General features: G+C 52.4%; 1 long non-coding RNA gene across 1 annotated transcript; it reads left to right on the top strand.

Moving 5' to 3' along the window:
- Window positions 1-3,168: 3,168 nt before the first annotated feature.
- Window positions 3,169-3,629, top strand: LOC127330136 (uncharacterized). The gene is made up of 3 exons (XR_011754283.1): window positions 3,169-3,257; window positions 3,329-3,418; window positions 3,500-3,629. It is a non-coding gene; the product is annotated as an uncharacterized lncRNA (long non-coding RNA).
- Window positions 3,630-5,997: the final 2,368 nt, after the last annotated feature.

The following is a 5,997-nucleotide window of genomic DNA, read 5'->3' as shown; positions in this document are numbered from 1 at the left end:
ATCGTCAGATTTCCCAATAAAAGTAAGTATCTGACAAAATTACCATTACCATTTTTAGCCGAGTGGAAAACGCATGGCTAATATACTGGGTCGATCACTTCCTACTACTGTTATCCTTGAAAAGACAAGAATTGATTGACAGATGGGTGGATGGAAGCCGCAGGCTCTCACCTAGACTTGGCACCCATATGCATCTTTGTCGACCGTCCTTTCTGACCACTGATACGCGTAGGCTGCGTAGCGTATCTCCTTTAAATATAGTCATGACATCAGAGGGAGCTAAGGTAATCTCCAACGGCGATTTACACAAAAATAACCCTTTTCTAAAACTATAGCACAAACTGGCCATCCGGCGAAACTATTTCACCCATCTAACTCTTTTGTGTGGCGCTCCTCCCATGGGAGCCACACATGGCACTGTGGCGCCCATGCCTGCGGCGCCACTCTCCTAGCCGACGTGGCGCACTCGACGCTGAGCTGGTGCGACGATCCGACGTGGCATGATGTGTGGCGCCGCTCCCATCAGCGCCACACATGCACTCGTAATTGCCAAAAACATACTGTAAGACAAAGCGTCTGGGACTTAGCCGTTTGGCGAGCCTCTATGTGTGGCGCCGATGCCACGGGCGCCACACTTCACAGTGTGGCGCCGATGCCACGGGCGCCACACTTCACAGTGTGGCGCCGATGCCACGGGCGCCACACTTCACAGTGTGGCGCCGACGCCACGGGTGCCACACATCCACTTAAGTGTGGCGCCCGCGCCCGCGCCCGCCCCCAGCCCGACCCTCTTCTTCTTCTCTGTTTCTTCAAGACTCCAAGGCGGCCGGCGGTTCCTCCTCCTCTCCCCCTCTCCCCCAACAAATCGGCCACAAATTCGTCAGATCTGACCGGCCAATCTCTTCCCCATCCATTCCTCAAGGTAATCCCCTTCGAATCCCTCACATTCATCCACTAATTTCATAGATCTTGCTAGATTTGTACATGAACCCTAGACATGCAAACTAGATTTCAAATGGCTATGTATGTGTTGAAATGGCTATGTATGTGTTGAATGTGTATGTGTAGGAACCCTAGATATGTAGGAACCCTAGATGTGTTGAATGAAATTTTACATGTATGTGTTGAAACCCTATGTATGTATGTGTTGAAATGTCTAATATTTGCCTAGCAAATGCATTCAAATTATTTACATATTCCTATTATTTGTGATGGAATAACTCATATTTGTTAGGAATGGCTCATAATATGGTTTTTTATCCCTAGATATGTATGTATATGTATGTATGTGATGTATGTGTCATGCCTTATTTGGATATATTCTCATGTATGTGTTGCTCATATTTGTTAGGAATGGCTCATAATATGGTGTATTTGTGTAAACATGTAGGATGGTGTGGCTTATAGATCAAGAGTATGACAGGGATCACCGGGCTTTTCATATGACGGAGAGGAGAACGGATCTTCAACCTTTGAAGATTCGTTACCATGGCACAGTGGATATGGCGTATGACGAGAGGTACACGGAGTTCATCCAGCCCACCGGTCTTCTCCCGTTCATCACGCTTGTAAGCCGGGGGGGGGGGGGGGGACGAACATGAACGCCGCGGCACTCACCGCCCTTGTCGACCGGTGGAGGCCGGAGACGCACACCTTCCACTTGAGGGCCGGCGAGATGACCCCTAATCTACAGGATGTCTCAATGATACTTGGACTTCCTATTGAGGGCGAGCCATTGTGTATGAACACAGCTTCTGATGGGTGGCGCAGACAGATGGAGGACCTTATTGGCATGGCTCCTCCGCCGCCAGCAACTACAAAGGAGGGAGCTCCCGCCGGCGCACCTTTCGCTTGGATCAGGACTAACTTTGGACTACCTCCGCCGGAAGGGGCCAACGAGGACACTATCAAGACATACACCCGAGTGTACTTGTGGTACATGATATCGAGGACTCTCTTTGCTGACAGTGGTGGAAAGTTGGCCCATTGGTGTTGGCTCAAGGCGCTTACGGTGTTGGAGCGCCGGTGGAGTTGGGGAACAGCGACACTTGCCTACCTCTACCGACAGGTGATGATTTGTTGTATGTACTATTCTTCTATAGTAGGTTGCCTACCTCTACCTCTAACCAAATGTCTTATTTTCGCAGTTGGACGAAGCTTGTCGCAGGACTGGGAGCGGCGGTATTGGTGGATGCTTGCTCCTACTTTCTGTATGGAGCTGGGACCGCCTATCAGTTGGGCGGCCCAGGGTACTCACAGAGAGATCATGGCCTCATTACCGGAACAACCCTGATCGGGAGCCGACTTGGGCATTTCTTTGGGACAATGTCTCGGAGATGACGAGCGATCCAAAGATGATGTACAAGCACTACACTGAGGAGTTGGACACTCTTACCGCTGAGCAGGTAACCGATTGAAACCATCACTCTTTTGCAATCCGAGTTCATAAATTCTGAAATATTTGAATGCTGCAGGTGGATTGGGAGCCATATGGTACCTACTACCATATTGGCGCGGGGATGGCTGACCTCAACCCCATGTGCCTTGAGGAGGCGCGTTTCTGGCGTATACGCTGCCCACTCATATGCATGTGGCTTGTTGAGTACCACCAACCGCACAGAGTGATGAGGCAGTTTGGGCTGTATCAGGAGTGCCCACCTCAGTGGCAAGACACGGACCAGGCGCTTCATAGGTAAATTTCTTGAATCATGCGATGGAAGCTTGTTGATTGAAGAGATAGAATCTAACTTCTTGATTCCTGCAGGCTTGATAGGCAGCGGCAGAGGAAGATCACAAATTGGCCTGACCATCATAGAGGCCACGTCACAACGTTCCAACACTGTTTGGAAGCGGTACGGAATGCTGGCCATGTGGAGATTGTCCCCCACGACTTGGCCGCTTTCAACAACTATCTCCAATGGTTTCATGAAAGCACGCGTATCGAGTTAGTGAAACCCGCGTATGAAGACGACATCTTGTACGACCCCATCGAGTTTGATGAGGTTGCGCAAAGCCAGCACGACACCTTTGCTCACAGAGGAAGATCGACTTCTATTGCTTCCGAGCTGAACTTCGTGGTAATGTATTCTCTAGTTAGCTAGTACATCATCTACATTGGCATGTGATCGCTCAAAATTTGTATAATATGTTTGTCGCAGCGGTCCGAGATCCAAAAAACAGCTCAGGAGTGCGAGATTGTTTGGGATCAAAGCCATACAGATGACAAGCCTATCGGACCGATGCGGCATTTCATTAAGGTATGGTCACCAACATTCAATGTGAGCTACTGTGTTCGGGTGCCTTTGTAACCATGACTTCCACGACGCAGAACACTGCACGAAAGATGCGGCGGTTAGCCAACTTGCTAGGTTGCCGCGACACCGAAATTGCGGCTACATCCTCTTCTGAAGAAGCGGAGGTTTGGACTATTTTGTTACCACTCAAACATGTGCTTACTAGTTTCAACTTTTTGTAATCTCATGTGTTCATGTTTCTGAAGATTCCTGACGACGACACCATCCTGAGTCAAGGCATTGCGAGTCAACGCAAGAAGCAAGCCACACGGTCTGCGTACCAGTTGAAGCCAAGGGGCAAGGCTCCAGCCCGATACACTCCCGATGACTATGTCAACCGAGGAAAGAAGGTTGTGATTGAGGAGGATGAGACGCCGCCGCGGAGATCAACTTTGAGGAAGATGAGGAACGATGAGCCATTATCTTCAGAGGAGGAGGAACAGGAGCAGGAGGAGCAGCAGCAACAGCCAGGGCAGCGGACGAAAAGGTTGGCCGTCCGGAAGCAGCCCGCGAGGAGGGGACTTCGCGGAGGATAGATGCATTTGCTAGTGTTGTGAATCTTCATAAGTATCGTGTTGTGAACCCTATGTCATTTCGAACCGTGTCTCTATTGCTACGTGTTGTTTGAATCTATGTGCTACGATGTGATCTATGATGTGTGCTATCTGTATGTTCTATGTGTATGAAATTGCTATTGAAATTGTTATTGTTGTGTTGAAAATTGCTATTGAATTTTCATGTTTTTAACACAAGTCAACGTGTGGCGCCCATGCCACTGGCGCCACACTGCACTGTGTGGCGCCCATGGCGTCGGCGCCACATATGTTGATTTATATGTCGAAAAGTTCCAGGGGCTCCGGACGCTTGGTCCTTAGCCGTTTTGGCGAGGCTCTATATGTGGTGCCGGCGGCATCGGCGCCACACTGTGAAGTGTGGCGCCCGTGGCATCGGCGCCACATATAGAGCCTCGCCAAAACGACTAAGTCCCAGACGCTTTGTCTTACAGTATGTTTTGGGCAATTACAAAAGCATGTGTGGCGCCGACGGGAGCGGCGCCACACATGCTGCCACATCGGATCGTCGCACCAGCGCAGCATCGAGGGCGCCATGTCGGCTAGGTCAGTGGCACCGCAGGCACGGGCGCCACACTGCCATGTGTGGTGCCCATGGGAGGGGCGCCACACAAAAGGGTTAGATGGGTGAAATAGTTTCGCCGGAGGGTCAGTTTGTGCTATAGTTTCAGAAAAGGGTTATTTTTGTGTAAATCGCCAATCTCCAACACTATGACCTAAACCAGACACGTTGGTCCGTTTGGATTGGACCATTTGGCCAGATCCTCGAGGTCGTTGACCTTGTCGACGCCGCGAGCGTGGCCTGCAGCTCGGGGTCGTCGTCCTCCTCGGGCTGGGCCTGTGGCGCTGGCACGACCCGCGGTGGAGTAGCCGCGGGCTCGTCGATGTAGAGGCCACCAGGACGGCGGCCAGCCCTCCTAGACGGAGTGTATAGCTGCGCGTGCGGCTGCGCGCGAGGCCTCGCCGTCGCCGAGGTGAAGTAGGCGCGTCGGCGCACATCGTGCTCCACCTCGAACCACAAGTTCCAGTAGGGACTCGTGTCATTGTAGGCGGGGTCCTCCCGAAGGTCCGCCGGCAGCTGCGCGCGCCACCTATGGATCTCCGCCAGGCGTGCGCGGCCAGCGGACGAGATCAACGGTACCAGAACCCGATCTGGGCTCAGGTGCCAGCCGTGGGGGAGGTGCACGTCACCCCACGACATTGGGGCGCCGGCCTCCCAGAAGATCTGCACCACCACGATGGTGACATAGATCCGCTCGCGGATGGCCGCTGGTGGCCCCATGTCGAAAGCCGTCGCCGCGGCTCGCCGGCTGCTGCCGGCCTCGTGGTCGTTCGCCGATGGTGAGAACTCGCGCTTCGGGGCCATGGCGGCGCGGAAGCTCGAGCTCGAGCTCGAGCTCGTGCGTGTGGAGTGGAGTGGGGAGTGGGGACTGGATAGGGACAGTCCCCCTTCCCAGTCCACATTTAATAGGACTCGGGCACCGACAGGTGGTCCAGACATGCGGACCAGCAGATGTGCAAGGACGTTGCGTGCCATCCGTGCTCACGCAAACCTGACCCAGATTTGGACCGAGTTTGGGTTGTTCCGTACACCGCGGCTATCCGTATTTACGATGCGTGACCATGTTGGACCATGTTTTTGTTCGCCACGACTGATCCGGACGCACGGATGCGGGATGGGTAGCCACGTTGAAGATATTAATTGTACCATGGCTAAATTCATGAAAGAGGAAGTTGGAGTTGCCCTGCAAAGCTGGTTCCAACATGGATGCCCATGCTGTTGCTAATAATGGGTGTAGATTTAACTAACTAGATACTTCGATTGTGCGTGTTGTTACGTGCACTTTTCCACACAACCAACTAGAGTCCGTTGTAGGCTTGTAGGTGCACACCGCCAAGTGCAGTTTTCGATATGAATTTTCAAGTTTGTGTCAGTCAAACTACAGTACTGCACACCATTTTTAATTTCGTGCGCGCTAAGGGCATCTCCAGCGGCGTGACGCATTTTAATGTCCGCGAGCGTCCGTTTGCGTCGCGCTGCGGACGCTAAAATGACCGTTTTTGTCCGCGCGTCCGTTTGCGTCTGGGGTCTGCTCCAGCGGGCCGACGCATTTTTTTTCTCCCTTTTCTCA

The sequence above is a fragment of the Lolium perenne genome, chromosome 1 (assembly GCF_019359855.2).
Source record: "Lolium perenne isolate Kyuss_39 chromosome 1, Kyuss_2.0, whole genome shotgun sequence".
Taxonomy (NCBI): Eukaryota; Viridiplantae; Streptophyta; class Magnoliopsida; order Poales; family Poaceae; genus Lolium; species Lolium perenne.
The sequence above is the reverse complement of the archived record's forward strand: the minus strand, read 5'-3'. Positions and strand labels throughout refer to the sequence as shown.